Source organism: Phascolarctos cinereus, unplaced genomic scaffold, assembly GCF_003287225.1.
Source record: "Phascolarctos cinereus isolate Bilbo 61053 unplaced genomic scaffold, phaCin_HiC Scaffold_2;HRSCAF=192, whole genome shotgun sequence".
Taxonomy (NCBI): Eukaryota; Metazoa; Chordata; class Mammalia; order Diprotodontia; family Phascolarctidae; genus Phascolarctos; species Phascolarctos cinereus.
In genome coordinates, this window is record NW_027555625.1 from 198,411,418 (window position 1) to 198,435,698 (window position 24,281).

Consider the following 24,281-nt stretch of genomic DNA (forward strand, 5'->3'; position numbering starts at 1 on the left):
ATTAATGTCATAGTTAAAAGGAAAGAGGTTGTTACTGACTCAAGGCCAAAGGCATAGTAAGTTATAGAACAAATACATCTTCTGACCCTAAATCTAGTGCTCTCTCCTCTTCACCATACTGACCTGATTTCCTCTGGTCATCTGGATATTTCAAAACAGTACATATAGAACCAATACTTTAATAAATTAAAACACAAGGTTATTTTTCTTCTCTGAAACTAGATGCTTGACTTCAAGCTTTCCTATAAAAAGTGAAGAAACTATACAATTACCTTTCACCACACTCACCTTTACACTGACTGTTCCTTTCCCTTGTCTCTTGTAATCACTAGTTTATGTCAAACCTTAAATCAAATGCCACTTATGATTCTCCCAATGGCTAGTGGCTCCCTCTCACCTCCATACCAAAATTATTTTATGTGTGCATGCAATCACACACATGTAGAGACATGTGTATACATATATGTAATATGTATGTATATACATGTATATTTACACACATATATGCATGTGTTGTTACAAAACTACATGTACGTGGGTATGTACATATCTACATATTATATGCAAATGTACATATACATGTATATGTGTTTGTGTACATGTTTTGCTTTATAGAATGTAAGCTCCTTGAGAACATGACCATTTGACTTTTATCTTTCTAGTACCTTAACAAAATAGTTGGCACTTCGTAGGAGTTTAACAAATACTTGATTGATTGACTTAATCTCTGATTGTCAGGATTGACCTAATTCCTGACTAATTCTCCATATCCTTTCTAATAAACAAGCTCCCTTCTCAGAAAGATTCACTTTTCTAATTTCTTTTATCTTTGCTTTCAGATGTCAAATAGCATGGTTTAACAAAAGAGTCTCACCTCTGACTACCTGAGTAATCTTTGGCAAGTCATTTCCCTTCTCTATACCTAAATTTCCTCATTTATAAAATAATTGATAGGACCAGATACCCTGAGGTGTTTTAGTACTCTATACTTCTATCTAGTGATATTAAAAACTAACATTTAAGTTGTTTTCAAAGCTCTATAATTAGTGAGAGAAAAAAACTTCATATGAATTGGGAAAGTAATAAGAAGTTCACTGATAATCAATACTATTGGAGAGGAAGTGTGTGGTTAAAGCAGTCTCCACCTGCATAGACAAGTGGATTTGTAATATAGCACAAGGCTGAGTCCACATGAAAGGCACAGAAAGGACCAGGGATGCTATGCCCCACGCCCTAGAAATGGAACCCAATCTTTTATTCTCAGACAAGGAATATGTAACTAGAAAATCAGCTATACAAACCTTGTTGGCAAATGAGCTGATAGTCGATTACTGTTTTGACTACCAGGGAATGTGGGAAACTAAGTTTGACCACATGGTCCCATTGCAGTTAATTATTGCAATTAGATTTGAACATATGATCAAATGAAGACTCAGAAGTACAGTCAGTCTTAGCCACTGATTTGATAGGTTCATCTCTCCCCTTCTTATCCTTCATTCCCCGCAATCATTCCAACTCTCAGTAATTTCTCCATTAACTAGCACTCTCTCTATTCAGTCTAATTCTCCTGAATTAGAAGCCTAATGGTACCCAAACCCTTCTATTCTTTTTTTTTCCTTTTGTTTCCTATGTTTCCCTGATCTAGTGGAATCATCACAAAACTATGAGTTGAGGGGAACAGGTTATCATGTCAAATCTGAAGCAAACCATCTGGATTACTTCAAGCATGTCATTCCTTTTCTCTGGCCTTTAATGTCCTCATTTGTAAATATTATAACAAAAATAATATAACCAACAATCATAATAAAACCTAAAATGAGAAGGCTCAATGAAGTGACATCTAAAGCAACTTCTGGGTCTAAAAGTTCCATGATTGTGCCAGGTAAGTCATCATAGGTATGGCATATTAGACTGGGAAGGAAATTTCCAAAGAAACAAAATCATTTACTCAGAGTCACAATGCAAACTGGGAAAATTGAGGGAGGTAAGCTCTCCCCAGCTCAAAGTGCCAAGCATCTACCTCAACACTTGATTTAGGTTAAGACGAGGCAAGATCTTTGGCTAATAAAAGGTCTTCAATATATAACTAAAGAAGCAAGCTAGTCCTCCCCCAGCCAAATTGATGTCTTAGCATTTTTCAGAGAAGAAAAAGAAGTTAGTTTCTTGGGAAACATTGTGGTTTAGAAATTAGTTCTCATCTTTGATTTAGTGAGCAGACCATTTCTTCCCAGCAGGTCCCCTTTCATTTCAGGTAATGCAGGCCGGCTCCAGTCTTGCATTTAATAGATAGTTAAAAATCAGCTCTAAATATAGTGCAGTGTAACTGTGTAATGATATGTTTATGTTCAGCGAGGGGAAAAAATGTAAGTGAAAGGAGTAACAGTCAACAGTGTCACCTCCTGTTGCGCCCAAACTGTGAGATGCAAAAACTAGATACAGGAATGAATAAAATTAAATAGCTGGTCCCTGGAATCATATATTCCATCTTACATGCAGAGATATTTCTCTACTCATTTTCAGTTCTACTCTGGAGCTCAATATTAAGATCATTTTTCTTTTTACACAGATTAAACCTATTTAAAAGGCTCTTTTGGCTATCCTTCTGTGATTCATGGCCAGTCTAACTCCAGTATACTAGAAAACAGAAGAACCTAGATTTGAGGGTCAAGTAGCCTTGGGGAAAGTTGACTGCCCAGCTCCTGGGAATAACCTAGAACCCCATCTAATTTTTTTTTCCTGGTAAATGTGTAATGGAGCACCAGGATGGGTAAGATATCACTGGGAGACAGGTTATTGGCCTAGATGGGTCCTAATAATAACCACTCGTATTTCCATAATAATAGCTAGCATTTATAACTATAACATCTCAATGTTTGCAAAGCACTTTATTAATACAATCTCATTTCATCCTCTCAACAACCCTAAAAGACAGATGCTCTTATTATTCCCATTTTACAGACAAAGAAATTGAGAAAAACAGCTGGCAAATGTCAGAAGATGAATTGAGATCTAGCCCATTATGCATTGTGCCCACTAATTCATTTCTCTAGTGCTTTAAGGTTTACAAAGTTCTTTCTTCAAAACTTGTCAGAGTAGGAGTTCATATAGATTACTTCCAGCTCTATCATTCATACAACCCTGCCTAAAATGACTCAGGTATTACAATTATCAACATTTAGGGCCCCTATCAGTGCTTTTCAGATCAATAAAAAGCTGCCCATAGTTTTCCCTAACTACTACCCAGGAAAAATCACAAATCTCCAATTTGTGTCATAATAATGGCAATTCATATTTGCTTTATCATTACATAAGACCCTGTCCTTATTTGCTTAAGGATTATTGAGAGTCATCCATTTTTAAGTCTGCCTTGTCTAAAGAAGGGTCATAGGTGGCAAGGCACTGAAATTCAGAATGGGGAGACAATGTCACCATACTGTATTCTGCTTGAATTCTGATTCAGATAGAGTATTGTGCTTATAATTAACAAGGGATGGAATTGACAAAAAATAAAAAAGAGAGAGAGAGAGAAAGGCAACTTCATGATGAGAAGCCTGAAAACTGGACCATTTTGTTTTGAGATGTGAACCTTGAAAGAAGAGAAGTTAATGGAGAGAGTAGATGTCAATGTTCCAATAGAGTTTTCATGGAGAATAGATATGAGATCTTTTCTGATTGCTTCCAGAGTGTGTATACAGTTACAATGAGTAGAAGTATCAGAAAGGCAGATCCTGGCACAATGTAAGTACATGTTTTCTAACAAGTGGAGCTACCCCCAATGAAATGGACCTTTTTGAGAGGTAGTAGAATCTCCATCACTGGAACCAGGAGAGACAAGTGAACACATATTCAGATATAAGTCAGATTAGACAGCTCCTAAGGTGCCTTACAACTCTAAGATTCTGTGATTCTGTGACTGAAACCTAGACTTCTTGATTCTAAACCAGAGGCCCTTCCACCATACGTATGGTGCCACCCCACACACATATCTTAACCCGTACTTAATCTCTTGGCCTACCCATTCTTTTTGATCTCTCCTTTGTATTACTGCTTGATCAATCTTTTGAATGTATTTGTTTCAATCTTCTACCCAGAAATCTTCAGTGACTCTCCATTCCTTTCCCCATAATGTTTAAACTACTGATACAGGCATTAAAAGACATCACAGTCTGACTTCATCCAAATTTTCAGCCCTTTTATATACTCTATATCTAACCCAAATTGAAATCTTGGAGTTCCATTCTTGTTCTTCTCTTCAGTTACATTGACTACTCCTGGAATGGATTGCTTCCATTGTAACCATCTCTTGAAATCACCCTTTTCCTTTAAGGATCACCTCAGATACACAATAGTAAATGACCACAGTAATTTAGTGTTTGATAAACCCCAAAATCTAAGCTATTGGGACAAAATCTCACTACTTGGGTAAAAAAAAAACTACTGGGAAAAGTGGAAAGTAGTTTATCAGAAACTAGGTATAGAACAAATTTCTCACACCATATACCAAGATGGGGTCAAAATAGGTACATGCTTTAGACACAAAGGATAATACCATTGGCAAATTAGGGGAGAATGGAATAGTTTACCTATCAGATTTATGGAGAAAGGAAAAATTTAGGATCAAACAAGAGATAGAGAGCATTTCAAAATGTAAATGGCTAATTTTGATTATATTAAATTAAAAAGGTTTTGCACAATCAAAACCAATGCAGTCAAAATTAAAAGGAAAGCAGAAAGCTGGGGGGGGGCACTTTATAGCAATTATCTTTGTTAAAGATCTCATTTCTCAAATATATAAAGAAATGAGTCAAATTTATAAGAATATAATTCATTCCCCAACTGACAAATAGTCAAATGCTATGAACACGTGGCTTTCAGACAAAGAAATAAAAGCTATCTGTAGTCATATAGAAAAAAATGCTCTAAATTACTGTTGATTAGAGAAAGGCAAATTAAAACAACTCTGAGGTGCCTCATATCTATCAGATTGGCTAAAATGACAGAAAAAGAAGATGATAAACGTTGGAAGGGATATAAGAATACTGGGGCACTAATGCGCTCTTGGTGGAGTTGTGAACTGATACAACTATTTTGCAGAACAATTTGGAATTATATCTAAAGGGCTATAAAACTGTGCATATCTTTTGATCTAGCAATATTGATACTGAGTCTGTATCTCAGAGAGATTAAAAAAAGGAAAAAGGACCTATTTTACAAGAATATTTATTGCACATCTTTTTGTGGTGGCCAAGAATCGGAAATCGAGGGGATATCCATCAATTGGGGAATGGCTAAATAAGTTTTGCTATGTGATTGTAATGGAATATTATTATGCTATAAGAAATGGTGAGCAGAATGATTTCAGAAGAACCTGGAAAGGCTTACATGCACTGATGCAGAGCAAAGTGAGCAGAACTAGGAGGATATTGTACACCGTAACAATAATATTGTTTGATGAAGAATTATAAAGGGCTTAGCTATTCTCAGCCATACAATGATCCAAGACAAACCCAAAGGTCTCATGATGAAAAACGCTATCCACCTCCAGAGGAAGAACTGCTGTAATCTGAATATAGACTAAAGCATACTATTTTTCACTTTCTTTCCTTCCTTCTTTTTTATTTGAGTTTTCTTCCACAAAATAACTGAAAAGGATGTATGTTTTACATTATTGCACACATATAACCCGTATCAGATTGCTTATTCTCTCAGGGAGGGGCAAGGAGAAGGTGGGAGGGGAAGAATTTGGAATGCAAAACTTTAAAAAATGTTAAAAATTGTTTTTACATATAATTGGGGGAAAATATTATATAAAAAAGATCAACTCAAGTGCCACTTCTTCAATGAAACCTAACTTGATTTCACTCTCCTCTCCCCATTAACTGTGATCTCATCCATTTGTCTGGACTCTCCCATGCATTTATCTCAAATTCCTTTGTATTGTTATTTGTGTACATGACTCTCACTATCCAGACCAATTCCCCATTAGGTTGTAAATTCCTTGAAAATAGTATCTGTTAACTGAATAAATGATTGTTGATAGATTTGTTGATATGCTTAGTGCAGTATATTACTTATGGTATATGCTGAATAAATGTTTGTGGAATAAATTAGTGAGTAAATGAATGAATATCATCTGTCACTCAAATGCCAGATGTTAGATACTAGTAGTCAGGAAGAGAGAAAATATGCTGACATTTATGTAGTGTTTTTAAGTTTTATATTCTACATACATAATCTCATTTTATTTTCACAAAAAATCCTGCAGCATGATTACTATAGACATTACTATCCTCATTTTTGTAATTGAGAAAATAGAGGAACAGAGAAGATAAGGGGACTTATCCATAGGCACACAACTAATAAATATTAGAGGCATCATTTAAATCCAAGTCTCTCTTGATTCCAAGGCCCTCTTTTTTCTGCTACAACTTGCTACCTTTCAGCATCATTAATTCTTGAGTGTAGTTTAGCACTTTTAATCACAGCTCATGATAAATGCAAAAAAAGGATGTTCATCAAATTCTCTGATAACTATGACTTGGAGGGATATCAAGTGTGCTGATAAAATAACCAAGAATTTCAGAGATTTCATGAAGTTGGAATAATATGATGAAATTAATATATTTAACAGAGAAAATAAATATCTGATTTTTAAAAATTCAGAAACATATGGCTTGCCACTTATTAGCATTCCCGTGAAAATGATCTAAGGGTTTTAGTGGACTTCAAGTTCAATGTCACTTAGCAAAGTAAAACAGCTGATTTATTAAGAAAAAAAAAGCATCTTCTTGCATAAAATAGAATCACTGAATTTCACAATTGGAAGGACCCTCAGAAATCATCTAACTACCACTGACCAAGGGAATTCCCACAAATCATACCCAACAAACTGTCATCCAGTTACTGCTTGAACAGCCAAAGAGAAGCCAACTGCCTTTTAAAGCAGCCCATTCCACTTGTTAATGCCTACAGTTTTGTTACAGAGGCGGATTTTTGTTTTGTTTTTGGTATTGTTTTTCCAACGTTAATCCTCTTTGCAATGTCCATTTATTATTACTAGTTCTGGCCTGGAACTTAAATAATATAATTATAGGAAATAACCATGGCATCCACATCAAAAAAACTGATAGGTCCTAGTTGTACAGCATTTTAAGTTTTTAAAAGCTTTTTTTTTCTCCCTTAAAACCATGCTTGGAGTTAAATACTATAAGGATTATTATCATCATTTTCCAGAAACTGAAGCTGAAGCACATGAAGTGACTCACTTACAAATATATTGCTAATACTTGTCAGATCTGGGACTCAAGTTGACTGGTTGACTGATGTTCAGTCTCTTGTTCTTTCTATCAGACCACATAATGTGATGTTTAGATAGTGTGTACTGTGCACTGGCTCAGGAGAATTGTGGTGACTTTTAATATCATCTCATAAAAAATAAAAAATGGACATTGACAAACTACAACACTTCAAGAAGGGTGACAATTCTGGCTACTATGGCATATCAGTGGTGGTTGAATATTTGGGGAAAATCAGCCTGGAAAATAAAAGACTTCAATGGGGAACATTTTTACTGAATGTAAAAATGTGATGGAAAAAGAACCCAACTTATACTCTCTAATTCCAGAAGACAAAACTTGGATCAAAGGAATGGAACTTACAGAGAGGTAGGCATCGACACAATATGAGGGAGATCTTGAATGATTAAGGCTGAATGAAAAGAGAAGAAGCTGCCTTGCAATTTGCTTATCTCTCCATCAATAGAAGCCTAGGCACTCAGCCTCAGTGCATGCTGACCATGTGATGGAACCTCCCCATTGGGCAAACTAGTTCAACAAAGATTTTCTGAAAAAACAATGCATGAAGGTTTGTAAAATACTTCATAAAGTTAGAATAGGTTTGGTTGTTGTGAGCTATTTCTGTGATTAATTTATTTCCATAATGACAGTTTATCCAACATTTCTTATGTGTCAACAGCAAGGTGGTTCAGTATATAAAATCTGGTCTTAAAGACAGGAAGACCTAAGTTCAAATCAAACCGGGCTCAGGTACTTACAAGCTATGTGATCCTGGGCAAATCATTTAATTGCTCCCTGACTCAGATCTCTCATCTGTGAAACTGAAATAATACTGGCACTTACCTTCCAGGGTTATAGTGAAGATAAAACGAGATATTTGTGGAGTGCTTTGCAAACCTTAAAGAGCTACATAAAAGCCAATTATGGTTACCATTATTTTACCAATATCATCTTCATCATCAGTACTATTTCACTCTGCATAGGGCATTATCTGAATATTGAAGGAAAATATGTGTGTGTGTGTGTGTGTATAATTGTATACGTGTATATATATTTTACAAGTCTTTGCACAGAGCTTAGAGTCTAGGAGGAGTATTTGACACATAAACAGACAATGATAATGCTTATTATGGAAGAGGAGAAAGAATTCTTAGGTAGTTGTTTTCTTTTAGTCTGTTCTTATAAAATGATGTGTTTTTCCTTGTAGATCATTTTGGCTTTTTATTATAGAATGAGAGAATCTAAGAATGTCAGAATAGAAAGACACTATTTTGCTGGAGATTATGGACTTCATTTGGAGTTAGGAAGATCTGGGTTCAAAAACCATTCTTAGACAATAACCTTATGACCATAGGAAAGTCATTTACTCTCTGTGTCCTCATTTGCCATCTATAAAATCAAGTAGAGGACCTGATGACCTCTTTCAGTCCAAACCTACAACTTTCTAATCCTGAGAAAGTACCTCTCCGCCCATGTAGTCTAATGCAGCGGTGGGGCCACATGTGGCCTTTTAGGTCCCTGGCTATGGCCTTTTGACCGAGTACAAGTTTTACAGAACAAATCCTTTTATTAAAGGGATTTATTCTGTGAAGTTTGGATTCAGTCAAAGAGCTTTGTTTATGGACCTCGAGGGCCACACGTGGCCTTAAGTTCCCAGGTTCCCCATCCCTGTAATCCATAACCAAATAAGAAACCTCTCGACATTGTTATCATCCAACTATTACCTGAGTTAGAGGGAACCCACTACCATCTGTGGCAGTCCATTCTACAGAGCTGCAAAGTGGAGAAGTTTTGTATTTATTACTGTTCTTGTTTTCCCTTGCATAGAGAACCAAGCACACTTTTGCGTAAGTTCTATACACTGATCCTAATTCTTCACTGCATAGCCAAGTAGATTGGTTTCAATTCCTATTCAATGTTATAGCCTTAAAAATACTTAAAGGCAACTACAATTGTTGTTTCTGCTGTCTTCTGTTCTCCAGACTAAACGTCTCCAATTGCTTCAACCAATCTTCACCTGGCATGATCTTTTGGCCTTTTTATCGTCCTGATACACTCTACATCTTCTCAATGTCATTCCTAAAATACCATATCCAGAAGTGAAAGGGATCCTTCACATGTGTTGTGACCAAGGCCAAACACAATAGGTGTCTGATAGTCCCCAACACTAGGTCTCGTAATTCTCCTGCCTTTTTCCACTTTACTGGGTCGTGAACATGATTCTCAGGATTCTTCACAATATTACAAGTGTGGATGAATCACTTTTTTTTTAAAGACAAGGGAACAATGAAGTTTCATTGCCAATGTTATTCATTAGTTTTGGCTATTAGCACTCCTGTAGCAGTATATCAAGGATCTATCATTAGGGGATAGCGTACGATGAATTCTAGATCTCTTAGTGCTTCTTTATTGACAGCTCAGAATTTGGTTCTAAGATCATACCACGACTGTCTCATTTTGATTACTTTAGGTAGTTTTTTTTGTTTCCTATGTACATTACTGTTCCTCATCCAATAAAAAAAAAAAAGATTTGATCAAAGCAAAACAAGACTAAACAGAAATTATTGAAACCATGATAAAGGGAATTTTTAAACTCTGCTCAATGAGGCTACATTATAGATAAGATTTTTTTTTTTAATAATATAGTCCTTGGATGGAGTAAAAGAAAGATTTATCAGAATAGATTGTTCTTATAAAGTTGGAAGTTCAGATATAAATGTATATATTTTTAAAGTACTAAAAAATGTCATCCTAGAAAATATATATTTACCTGTTTGCCAAGTAAGTCCTCCAAGACCGGTGATAATCTGTAGTTCCACATATGACACTGTGAGTGCTGAGTAATTTACAATGAGAAATGCTAATGAAAATATGAGTATCCAACCATCATCCCATAAGTCACAGGTGCCAAAAATTTATCTTTATAGTCAAATAGACAGAGCTCTTGGAATACTTATTAGACCATCCTACCTGAGAGATAGCATGGTATAGTGATTAGAATGCTGAATTTGGAACTTGGAGGGACCTGTATTCAAATATTGTCTCCAACACTTACTAACAGCATGACTACAGACAAATCAATTAATATATTTCAGCCAGTTTACTCACTGTTTCCTCAATGGTGATAATAATACCTTTAATACTTACCTTGAAAGCTTTTAGTGAGGATCAAATTGGATTTTATGCATACATGCATACATATGATGAAAACAACTAACATTTACAGAGCACTTTAAGGTAGGTACAATGATAACCACATTTTACAGATGAAGAAACTTAAGCAGATAGAGCTTAAATAATTTATCTGGGGTTACACAGCAAGAAAGGATCTGAGGCAGGATTTGAACTCAGGTTTTTATTATGCTAGGTCCAGTACTCTATTCACTCTACTACCTAACAAACAATTTATAGAATTTAAATTTACGCAATAAGGGGAATGGTTAAATAGTTTGAAGATTACTTGAATGCAATGGAAGATTACCTTGTTTGTGGAAAAAATAATGTTGAATACGATAATACAAAGAAATATGGAAAGACCTATAAGAACTGATATAAACTGAATTAAGCAAAACAAGGAAAGCAACAAACACAGTAACTCACAATGTAAATAAAAAGAATGGCATTAAAACAATAAAAATTGAAGGACTCAAAATTATTATGATCAGGCTTAGCTCCAAAGAAGAAATAGAAGATACTTACAGAGGAGGGTGGAGGCAGGTGTAGAACATTGCATAACTTTTTTTTAATCTTTTAGTTAGTTTTACTAAACTATATGGTTTTTTTTTTGTAAAGACTTACTCATATACTGGGAAATGTAAATAATATAAAACAAAATAAATCAATAAAATTATTTTTTAAATAGAAGTTACTTCCTGCCAGAAGCATCATAATCATAATCTCCATTATTATAATCAAAAGTCATATTTTGAAATATTTTACAATCTACCAAGTACTTTCCTTAAAACAATTTTGTGAAATATGTTGTATATTTTTTTTCCTCAGTTTTACAAATAAGGAGGACACTCAAAGAGATAAAACAACTTACCCATGACCACGTAGTTACTGAGTAAGCCTTCACAAAACTTACCTCTGATTGGTGGGACTGTACATTTTAAGTTTTAAAATTTGTCTGAATATAAGTCAGTACAAGGTGAGGGATAAAAGAGTATTACAAACATTCATTGTTATAGGCAGTTCAAAGATGGACAGGTCATTGAAGGGGTCACAGAAAAAAGACTCATGTTGGAGTTAGAATGTACCCTTGTTATGAATTAATTGTCCAGTGTTTTTACGGATCTAAATCTGCCTGCTGGTGCAAAAGTCTGTCTCCTAGGTGCTGATAACAAATGTCCGTGTGTTCTAATGAAACTCTATAGCTTTGGAAAAATCACATTTATAGACAACCCAAAAATATAATGAAAAATAACATGGCGAACTTCTGGTGCCAAGATGGCAGAGTGATGAAGGAACTCTGCAAACTCTCTGAAATTCTCCTCCCAAACAACTAGAAAACAACCTCAGGATTAATCTAAGAGCAGGGAAATGACTTACCAACACTACAGGAAAAGTCTGTCTCACTAGGGTGGGAGGGGAGCTTGGTCTAAGAGCAGCAGCAGCTGCCAGCCTCATAGCAGGGGGCCTACAGCAAGGCTTCAAGCCTGAGGCAATCTACCAGCCAGATCCTGCCCTTCTGCAAGCCAGCAGTCCCTTAGAAGTGAACAGTCTATGCAGCACTGCAAGGCCACACCCCAGCAATCCTACCCCCAGCACAATCTATCAACAAGGCTTTGACCTCATTGCAGAACAGTAATGAAACCTGCTCCTGGGGTAGCCAATAGCAAAGCCTCTGACTCTGGGGCCTACCCACAGAGAGACCTTGTTTTCATAGCAACCTAGCATCAGGGCCCTACCCTTGGGGCAGGGCAGCAGCTAAACCCCACACCCAAGGGAGGCCAACAGGGAAGCCCCAACTCGCTCACCTCCTACTAAAAGGCAGAAGGGTAACCTAAGCTCCAGTGAAAGATAGCAGCTAAGCCCTGGAGCCCAGGTGAAAGCTAGCAGTGAAACCCTGAGATCTAGCACAAAAAACTTGGGACATTGCAGGACCAGAGACCAACTCTCATGTAAAAACAGCAAGTCACAAAAAAAGCAGAAAAAAGTGAGCAAAAACAAAACAAAACAAACAAACAAACAGAACTGGATTATAGAAAGTTACTATGGTGACAGGGAGAATCAAGGCATAAACTTAGAAGAGGACAATAGTATCAAAATGACTACATGTGAAGACTCCAAGAAAAATGTAATTTGGTCTCAGTCCTGAAAAGAATTCCTGGAAGAGCTTAAAAAGGATTTTAAAAAGCAAATTAGAGAAGTAGAAGAAAAATTGGGGAAAGAAATGAGAGTAAGGCAAAAGAATCATGAAAAAAGAATCAATAGCATGGAAACAAATACAAAAAATGACCAAGGAAGAGAACTCCCTAAAAATAGAATTGGCCAAATGAAAAATGAAGTACAAAAGCTCACTGAAGAAATCAATTCCTTAAAAATTACAATTGAGCAAGTGAAAGCTGATGACTCTATAACACATCAAGATATGATAAAATAAAATAAAAAAGTAAAAAAAGTAGAATAAAATGTGAAATTTCTCATTGGGAAAACAACTGACCTAGAAAATAGATCCAACAGAGATAATTTAAATTTATATATATATATAACTAATTCAAATTTGTAAGAATACAAGTCATTTCCCAATTGATAAATGGTCAAAGGATATGAACAGGCAGTTTTCAGAGGAAGAAATTAAAGCTATTTATAGTCATATGAAAAAATGCTCTAAATCCCTATTGATTAGAGAAATGCAAATTAAAGCAACTCTTAGATACCATCTCACACCTATCAGATTGGCTAATTTGATAGTAAAAAAGGAAAATGTTGGATGTTGGAGAGGATGTGGGAAAACTGAGACACTAATGCATTGTTGGGGGAGTTGTGAACTGATCCAACTATTCTGGAGAACAAGTTGTAACAATGTCCAAAGGTTATAAAACTGTGCATGCCCTTTCATACAGCAATGCCACTGCTAGGTCCATATTCCAAAGACATCCAAAATCTCCCAAAAAGAGAAAGGACCCATTTGTACAAAAATATCATAGCAGCTCTTTTTGTAGTAGGTAAGAATTGCAAATCAAAGGGATGTCTATTAATTGCGGAATGGCTAAACAAGTTGTGGCATATGATTGTGATGGAATGTTACTCTGCTATTACAAATGACAAGCAGGATGATTTTAGAAAAACCTGGAAAAAACTTACATGAACTGGTGTATGTTGAAATGAATAGAACCCGGAGAATGTTGTACATCGTTGCAGCAATATTATTCCATGAGGAACTATGAGTGACTTAGCTATTCTCAGCAATACAATGATTCAAGGTAATCCCACAGGACTGATGATGAAGTATACCATCCTCCTTCAGAGAAAGAACTGATATTGTTTGAATATAGACTGAAACATGCTATTTTTCACTTTTTTCTTTGACTTTTTTTCTTTTATTAGAGTCTTCTTGTACAAAATGACTGTCGTGGAATCGTTTTACATAATTGCATGTGTATAACCTATATCTGATTGCTTACCATTTCAAGGAGAGGGAAAGAGAGGAAGGAAGAGAAGGATGGAATTTGGAATTCAAAACTTTAAATAAAAATGTAAGAAGTAAATAACGTGGTGGGGTAAGCTGAAACATGAGGCCACCGATGTTGGAAGTGCCAGAAAAGACACGACTAAGACTATTTGTGATTGGAAAAATAAGTATGCCTATCATCTAATGCAAGCATGAATGACTGATAACAGCCTAAGTATTCCACATATTCATGTAATTTTGAAAAAAAAATGAAAAGAAGGCCTACACTACACTGTGTAGCTCCTTGGTGAATTATTCATTTAAAAGTATGGTACAAATCACAGATGAGGAAATGTAAATGGGCTACTGTCTGTGATGGTAAAGTAACTACATCAACAGGTTTATAGGTGAATGAACATCTTGAAATGACTTGTATTGATCCTGGTGAGTAGTAACTTCCCTAAGACAATATAGTTCATTTCTGAATTCATCCTCCAGGTCACTTAGCAGATATTTGAAGCAATATCAATCAGATTGGGACAAAATAAAAACTGGACAATGATTTCATCAGTGTAGGAAACTTTCAGGTGAGGAAATCCACTCTACCAATTAAAGTCAGCTCTTTCTCTACAAATTTTACAGTTTCCTATACTGCTGAAAGGTCAGCTAGGTGCTGCTAGATAGAGCTCTAGGCCTGTAGTCAGTAAGACTCATCTTCCTGAGTTCATATCTGGTCTCAGATATTTACTAGCTGTGTGATCCTGGGCAAATCACTTAACCCTGTTTGCCCCAGTTTCTTCATCTGTAAAAAGAACTGGACGAGGAAATGGCAAATCATTCCAGAATCTTTGCCAAGAAAACCCCAAATGTAGTCATGAAGAGTCAGGCACAATTAAAAAATGGCTGAACAACACCACTGAAACGTTAAGTGACTTGCCCAGAGCCACACAGGTATCATGTGATAGAAGCATGACTCAAATCTGGGTCTTATTATCTTCAAGACTGGCTGCCTATTCATTATGTAAACTATAGATGCAAAAATCAATCACCTACAGAATGAAAACAAGCAAAAGAAATGTCTAATAAAGAATGAAAAAAAACACGTGGGTATGCCCTAACACTCCAGGCCATCCCTCACGGTCCAGGAAGAGGCTGAGATCCTAGAGCTCTATGCTGTGCTGTTGTGTGGTGCTGTTGCTTTCTGATGACTCTAGTGCCCCACCCCCCTGCCCAGCCCACTTTTCCAAATAACACCCATTTAACAAGGAAAAAAAAGAAGAATGAACAAAACAATATTGTGTCCCATATTTGTCATGGCAATTAATGTGCATACTGGGTGGGGTGCTGAACTGTGACTTAGGAAACCCTAACTTTGAGTCCTGGCTTTGCTGCAAAAGCTATGTAACATCAGCTCAAGTGATAAAATGCATAGGTGCAGAATTTAGAGTCCAAAAGACAAGGCTTAAAAATGTACTCTTATTGCCTGCGTGTCCTTGAACAAGTGACTTGATTTCACTTAGGAACAACTTGGTGGCGCAGTGAGGAAAAGCATCGGTCTTGGAGTCAGAAAGACCTGAATTCAAATCCTGCATCAATCCTTTACTAGCTGTGTGAACTGGGAAAAATCACTTGACCTTCCTCAACATCAGTTTCCTTAGCTATAACATGAAAGCACCCATGACACAAGGTTTTGGGGAGCAAATGAGATCACATTGTGGAGTAGTTTTTAAACCTTAAAATGCTTTATAAAAGCTAGGTATTGTTATTATTGCTGTTATTATTGTCCTCCTCCTCCTCATCATTATTAGCTTCAGTTTCTTCAAGGGTAAAATGTAGAGATTGAGCTTAATGGTTATTCTCTAAAACCTCCATTGTAGATCAAAATACTATGATTGTAAAAGTAATCAAAACTTGCTGGGCTCCAGTTTTCCCATGTGTAAAATGTGGATGCAGACGGAATGATCTCTATGTTCCCTCAGACATCGAATGCCACGTGATTTGTTTGAGGTATTACAAAGAAAGATTTTGCCCTCGGTGATATAGTATTAACCCCCTTCCAGGTCCAGGCCTGACTCAGCATTGGAGTTGGTCCATAGCACATCTTAGCAAATAAGATCCTTGACCTTGTAGCTGTGGTAATTATGTATGTGTTTTAATTAAGACAACCTCAATAAACTCTCTTCCCCCTCTTCCCCCATAGCATTCCCTTTATAGTAGCTGGCCAAATTGCCAACAAGCCAACTTTTCTATTAGTGAAAACTTGGATTTTTATTCAGGGGAGCTACCTATAAGGAAAAAGGAGGAAGAAGCAGCCTATTTTCGCCATCCCCATCCAGCCGAGGAGAAAACAAAGGGATAATTATAAACTGTTTCTCTTATTGTTACTCTCGCATTAGACATGTGCATCTCTCACGCTCGCTTTCTCGCTTTTTTTTTTTCCACAGAGAAGTGATTCTGCTGTGGAGATAGGACCAGGTGCATGGGGGTGACCTCACACACACCAAATCGGGAGCTGACATCCATCACACTTTGAAATTTTGGATTTCATCATTTCCTGATCTTTCTAAAGGGATCACAGCACCTGGCCCTCACAGCTGTAGTTCATTTAGAAAGCAATTTAAAAACCGAGAGAAAAGCAAATGACATCTTGCTGCCTCAGCCTTGTCATTAAGTATAGCAGAATGGCCTCCATTTATGCGACACATGGCTAAGAATTAATATCTTTCAGGGCTTTCTCCAGTAGAGATTACAAAAGGTTTGAAAGACCACTAAATAATTAGTAGTATGACTGAAGCAAGCAAAAAAAAGGGGGGGGGGGAATGATGATGATGAAGGAAAGAAAGAAAATCCCCTTTCTTCCATGCTAAAGAAGAATTATTAGGAATCACACTGACTCTGAGATGGTTTAAATACTGGAGCTATTCATACTCCCACCCTCCAGAAATTACATTTTATTCTTTATTGGCCTGTATTTATGCCCACAGTGACAGTCTTTTTGTTTTCTATCCATAAATGACTTATTTCTCTGGATATTTTACATTCTTGGGACTTCAAAGTAGGAACACAGGATTTTAAGCCAAAGCAATTCATTTTTAATCTTGGTTTTGCCCTGTATTATCTATGTCACTTTACATCATCATTCCCTCTCTTTGGGCCTCAGTTTCCTCATCTGTAAAATAAAAAGGCCGAACTCAGTAGTATCTCTAGTCCCTTCCAACTCTCAATTATTTGATCTTTGCCCAAATAAATTGCTGTGGTGGGTGGGTGGGGGGGAAGTTTATGGGGTTAACATGAAAATATGGTTTAAACTGCTTTGTTTTTAAGGCAGCATATACAATTCTCCTTTCTGAATTAAACTCATGGGATTTTATAAGCTAAGATACAGCTTAAATTTGGGAACAAGTTTGAAGGCTTTGCAAAGACAACATGCCTGGCCTCAGATCCCAGGTTGCTCAATAGTTTGTGAACTAGGGATTTCTTTTTTAGTGGGTTTACAGCTGCTCCTCTGGTGAAATTGCTGTTTGTGTAGCAGGTTGGCAGGTTCCTATCCCAGGAGCTAAACCCCAACTTGATGTAACCCATTTTTGCTTAATTTGTATAGAAGATGAATTGCCCTGCTAATTAGGTGTTCTCCAACATGTATTTTGGCTTACTGTGTACGTGCCTGAAAACACACTTTAAAAAAAAAAGATGGAAACTCCATTTTGTTACCTCTGTATCATACAAATCATCGACCTGATTTCGACACACTGATTATGTTTCTATTATGTGCAATACCTTGTTTGAGGACTGAGAGAAAAGGGATGATAAGACATATCACATGCCCTCCAGGAACTTAAAGTCTAGTATGGTGAAGGGTAAATGATAAGACATGCTCACAGACAGGTATAAGATACATTAGAGTATGATAAGTTTGTAAGGAGATATAAACAAAGAGGAAAGTAAGTTCAAGTGAAGTGCCAATTTCTTCCAGTTGGGGAAATAGGCAACTTTATTCAGAGATTGTGGTTGTTTGTTAGAGAATGGTGAAGTATTCAACAGATGGAGGTGATTGAGAGGTTATCTTTGCCTTGGGTATATTTTGAGCAAAGGTACAGAAAAAGAAATAGAGAAAATCATGAGTCATCTAGTTTAATAAGGTATGGGGTAGACAAAATAGTGAAGGAAAGATCTACTTTATATTCAGGCTGCAAAGCATTCTAGATTTCATTTCCTCCTTTTTATAATGGGGATAGTAATACTAACATTGCCTACATGTCTGGATGATTTTGTGACATATACTTTACTAGACTCATATAGACGTCATCTTCATTGACGCCTTTTCCATCCCTCTCACCCATTACCATGTTAATATGCAAAGAAGTCTCTAAAGGACAAGTTGGAAATATTACCATTCATACCTTTTATGACAATGTACAATCAGAAGTGCCAACTTAAGTGAGGTACTTATATAAAAAAATGGAAATGGCACCATAGTATGGACTTATCATCACCATTATCATCATCATCATCATCTATGTGGAAAAAATTATAAAGTTTGAAGTAGAAATATATAAGCCTTAAGTTTTAACTATCTTTTTTTTAAAGTGTCAACTGGTATGAATGATCCTTTCGGCACTTAGTGAACCTTAAAGCACTATATAAATGCTATTTATTTTTATTATTATCATTACCATTATCATTACTATTATTACTATTTCTAGAACATCTAATCCAACCCCCTCTACTTATAGATGAGGAATTTGAGGTCCAACATGATTAAATAACTTGCCCAGTTTTCATAGGTAGCAAGTGACAGAGCTGGGATTTAATTTCTGGTCCTTTAGCTCCAAATCCAGGGCTCTTTCTGATGTACTACCCAACCTCCTTGATAATAACATTCTATCTCATGTGTCTGTGTCTTTGCAAAGTCTGTTCCCCACACCTGAAATGCTCTCCCTTTTCGCATCTGCCCCTTAGAATTCCTAGCTCCCTTCAACACTCATCTTGAGGACCCCCTCATCACCGAAAAACATTATGCTACATCTATATATATTTTGTGTCTACTTCCATATGTATGTATTATTTTCTACCAATAGAATGTTAACTCCTTGGGGTCAGAAACCATTTTTTTGTGGTTGTTGTTGTTTGCCTCTCTGTATCCAACACCTACCTAGCCAAGTACCTCTAACAGCAGGTGCTTAGTAGATTTCTTGAACTGAATGAATTAGTAGCAATCAAAATAATAAGATAATAGGCTTACAACTTTCATTCAGCTACAGTGATTTTGTCCACCTATGTAATAACCTGCAGAACATTAAACATGAAAGAATAATTATAACAACTTGTTCCAAGATCATTCTTATCTGACTTCCATCAAATAAAAAGAATGATTTTTCTAAAATGATGATTATGACAAAATATCTGGCATTCACATAGCATTTAAATTTTTACTTAGTACGTCATAGACATTCTAATTTGATTGTCATATCAACACCAAGATAGACTGAATAGGTATCATTAGGAAAGACAGTAGAACGCAGTATAAATCACAGTGGGTAGTGTGTCAGAGGATGTTAGTTCAAATCCCAGCTATGATTCTACCCAGGTGACATTGGGCAAGCCACCACTTATCCTCTCTTGGCCTCAGTTTATTTATTTGTAAAATGTGGAAGCTATAATAAATTATCTGTAATGTCCCTTAGGGCAGCTAGGTGGAGCAGTGTATAGAATGCCAGCCTGAATTCAGGAAGACTGGTCCTCCTGATTTTAAATCTGGCCTCATACACTTATTAGCTATGTGACTCTGGGCAAGTCACTTAATTCTGTTTGCTTCTGTTTCCTCACTGTAAAATGACCTGGAGAAGGAAATGGTGAACCATTCCAATATTTTTGCCAAAAAAAACCCTAAATGGGGTCACAGAGGTGGACACAACTGAAACTGAATGACAACAGCCCCAACAACAAAAAGATTCCTTACAGCTCTAGATCTGAGAACTGTTGTCCTATAAACCTTGTAGAAAATGACTTTATCCACTGTCATTTTCACAATAAGTGTTGGAAGTGGGATCATACCTTGACTTCAATTTCCAAGCTATGAGGAAATAATTTGCACAGAAAACTCCCTTCTTTCCAGTTCAATGTCAGGATTGTGGAAGGTAAAGATGGCTAGAACTTCATTTTGTGTAAAGGCATATGAAACAGCTTCTTAAATAAAGAGATGTTAGTGCTTTGAGATAACTTCCTGGCACTTTGTGGTTCTTTAGAAATTAAGAGATTGAATATCAACTAATAGATACCCAAAAATTCCCATCAGGAAGCTTTGGTTTAATCTCAATGGCACTATAAACCAACCATATGACCTTAGTCAAGTCCCTTCCTATCTCAGAATCTCAGTTTATACACACACATACACACACACACACACACACACACGCATACACACACACATATACACTCATTTTAAATGAATTCAAGAATTCCTTCTCTTCTCAATTCTAATGTTTCTCTTCGGAAAAGGAGTGTACTCTATCAGGGCCACTGAACATTATGATGTGTGGAATCAGACATTAAGAAATGAGTTTATAACTGGTCAGGTATGTGTATGTGGATTCATAAAGGCAGCAATGCACTAAGTAACCAACCTATGTTATTCAAGGAAGCCTATATTCAAATAAAATACTGTAATAGCAATTTATGATAGCAAGAGTATGTGGGCATGGAATATGAAATATGTATTTTTCCCTGGACTTTATTGCTTATCCTTCCTAGATAACAATTTCTCTATCTATAAAATTGTTATTGTTTCAAGAGTAGTGCTTGGTAGGCTATAAAATACTATGTATAGTGATTACAAATTTATAATTAAGTATTAGCTTTTAATAATATTTATGGGTAATTCTTCAATATAGTTAAAAGAGATATAATTCTGTTATTGTTGTTATTATTATTTTTTCTTGTTATTGTATCAACAATTAGGTCAAGTCCCACCCACCCCTATAACAAGTTTCCCATACCACTGTATTCTAAAATTATTTCTCTTTTTTCCAAAAATCTTCAAAATTTCTGCCTATACCACTCATCTGTCATTGACCTTTTTTTTTTCTGGTTTTGTTCAGTGTCTTTCAATCTCCTCATTATTGAATTTTAGAGATAAAAAAAAACTACAACAGAAATATGGTATTAAAAAAAAATGGAGAAACTCAGATTTCCTGACAGTCCAGTGACATCTCTTTATTTATCTGAATATCTATTTGTCTCTCTGAATATTTGTCCGGGGTACAATAGAAAACAGGTAATGGTTCAAGAGTCAAATTATTTGAATTCAAATCCTCTAATAATTACTAGCCGGGTGACCTTGGGCAAGAGATTTCACTTCCCTGGGCCTCAGTCTCTTCATTAATAACATAAGGCATTTGGGTTCTAACACCTCAAAGGTGTCTTTTATCTTTGAAATCTATTACCTTGTAATCTTATTATCCTATGCTTCTTTCCTAGTTATCTACCAACCTATGCTACCCTGTTCTATCTAGCTATGCTTAGGTATTCCTATCTTGGAAATATGCACATAAATCGATGGCATTATTTCAGATTCTTTTTCCTTCCCCTTTCCTACAATGGGGATTGTAGGTTAAGGATATATAACACAGGAGGATTTACTAATTAGTTTCAGTGCCCACTATAAGTCTAATAGTGGGATGTCTGGCTAGCCATTTAAAGATTCAAGCCACCCCTCTGCTGTTATTCTGTCCTACAAGATTTGAAAATCTTTTAGTCCTAAAAGTTGTCTTGTGAATTCTAGGGTTCCAAGCTCTATCATTTGGCCCCGAATTCAAGTGAGTACTCCAGTCAATCTGTTTTATGCCACATAACTCACTACCCCGTGTGTAAGTGCTTTACACCCCCCACCTATCATCATCATCACCAGTAGTTGCATCAATAGCAGCAACATTGTTATTATTATTAGTTAAAAGAATGATGACTACTTAACTGATATAACCATTAATTATTTCTTGCCTCCATAATAATTTTATCTTTGTTTTAAATCTTTCCTCACTGTCCCCAGATCTATAGAACTGATTTAATACAGTCTGGATCCAGTACCTCCAGATTGTTCTGAATTTCATTCTCTCTCACTGACTGTCTTTCTCCATATTCCAACTCTCCCTGCTTCATTTTCCTGACTTGGTTTAGAGCAGTGTTTTTTGCTTTGTTCCGAATTCTCATTCATTTTTTTAAATTAACATTCTTTTTTTAAAAGATTTATTTCCAAATTCTTTCTCTCTCTTCAGTCCCTCCCCTACCCATTGAGAGAGCAGTGGTTTTTAAAGCAGAGTATGGAGAAGGGGGAAGGGAATAAACATTTATATAGTACCTACCATGTACCAGGCACTGTACTAAACCTTTATAAATGTTATCTCATTTGATTGTCATAACAGTTGAAGGGACTGAAATTTTGACTTGGAACCCTTGGGGGTCTGTGAGGTTCAAACTTTTTATAGTAATATTGTACTAACATAATTTAGGGAAAGGTAGCCTCAATAATGTTTAAGAGAATAAAAGGGTCACAAGATCAAAAAAAGTTTGAGAACTGCTGGGTTACATTTTAAAGTAAAAAATAAATAGGACATTCTTGGCACAACAGATTGCTATCTTGAAAGAGATGAGACCTGAGCTATTCTCAGTCTTTTATTTTCTCCTGTTTCTTTGATTCTGCCTGAGTACCTGGTTTATCTTTTCTACTTCTTCCTAAGGGCCAGCAGCTGAAGAGGGGGAGGCTCTAACAAGTTTATATCTGATGCTCGTCTGTCTAAACACACTGGGGAAAATTCATTCAGCAAGTATTCACTAACTGCCCGCCATGTCACTAGCACTGTGCTAGGGGCTGTTAGGGACAGGATTATGAAATAGAGTTTTTCCCTGAAGGATTTTTAAATATCTTTGGGGAGAAAGTCTCCCATAAATAAAATAATTATAAAAAAGTTCATAGCAGTATAAAATTATGTTTAATTCATTTATTCAATAGACATTTATTAAGCATCTACTAGGTGTGAAGCACTGTACTTAATTTGAAGATATGCCAAAATTGAAGTGACTATGACCTAGTGTTCAGGAACGTATACTTTTTAATAAGGAAGGAAATACAAGGGCAAAAATAACTATCTTTCAGTGCCAAGTGTGATAAATATAACAGAGAAATCCAATCCAGTATGACAAATTAGAGGTGGGAGAGATCATTTTTGGCTGCATTGGGCTGTCCTGGATGGCTTCATGAAGAAGGTACCAACTTGAAAGAGAGGAGGAACGTCTTTAAGTCAAGATAGAAGGATAACCCACTCTCGGTATGGAGCATAGAGTGAGAAAGACAAGGAAATGAGATGGGGATAAAATTAAATGGGGGATCAAAAAAAGAGTGCAGTTTCACTAGACCTCAGAATATGTCAAGATGAATAATATGAAACAAATCTGGGAAAATGAATTAGATTCAAATTGTGAAAATCCTTGAATCTTCACAGAGAGCATAGAGAAGAAGTGCACAGTCATCAAGATAGAATGTTGGGAGGAAAATCCATCATGCACGTCTAAGGGCAGAAGGTTAAAGGGATTTAACACCTCTGAGAAACGCTGAAAAATAATGAGGCCTTTGTAGTTACTTTGTATTTTTTCAATTCAATTCAATAAGCCTTCATGTATCTATTATGTATCAGGCATTGTGTTAAGCACTGGAGATACAGAAAGAGGCAAAAAACAGTCCTTGTGAGCTCTCAAGGAGATCAAAATCTAATGGGGGAAATAACATATAGACCTATATGTACAAAGCAAGCCATATATAAGATAAATGGGAAATAATATAGGGAAAATACTGGAATTAAGAGGGGCTGGGAAAGGCTTCCTGTAGGAGGTGGGATTTTAGTTGGGACTTAAAGGAAGCCAGGGAAGTCAGTACTCAGACTGGAGAGGGAGAGCATTCCAGGCATGGGGCACAGCCCGACAGAATGGTCAATGCTGACGTGGAGTATCTTGTTCATGACACAGCCAGGAGGCCAATGCCACTTGATTAAGGTATAAGAAGTCTGGAAAGTCTGGAAATAAGGAATCTGGTTATGAAGGAATTTGAATGTCAAAGAGATAATTTTATATTTGCACCTGGAGGCAATAAGAAGCCACTGGAGTTTATTGGGTAGGGGTGGGGGCACTGACATGATAAGATTTGACTTTTAGGAAAATTACTTCAGTGACTAAATGGAAGATGGAGGACAGTTTGGAGTGACTCGAGGCAGGCTGACCCACAAGTCCAAGTGTGAGGTGATGAAGGCCTGCATCAGAGGGGTGGCAGTATCAGAGAAGAGAAGGGGACATATTTGAGAGGTATTGTAGAGGTGAAATTAACA

At 36.3% G+C, this 24,281-nt stretch overlaps 1 long non-coding RNA gene across 1 annotated transcript in view; it reads left to right on the forward strand.

The window, feature by feature from the left end:
* The window catches only part of LOC144455839 (uncharacterized), a 37,673-nt gene extending 20,568 nt beyond the window's left edge, over positions 1–17,105 (forward strand). The window contains exon 2 of the long non-coding RNA XR_013484646.1: positions 16,356–17,105. This is a non-coding gene — a long non-coding RNA (uncharacterized LOC144455839). The remainder of the gene's footprint in view (positions 1–16,355) is intronic.
* The last annotated feature ends 7,176 nt before the right edge of the window (positions 17,106–24,281 follow it).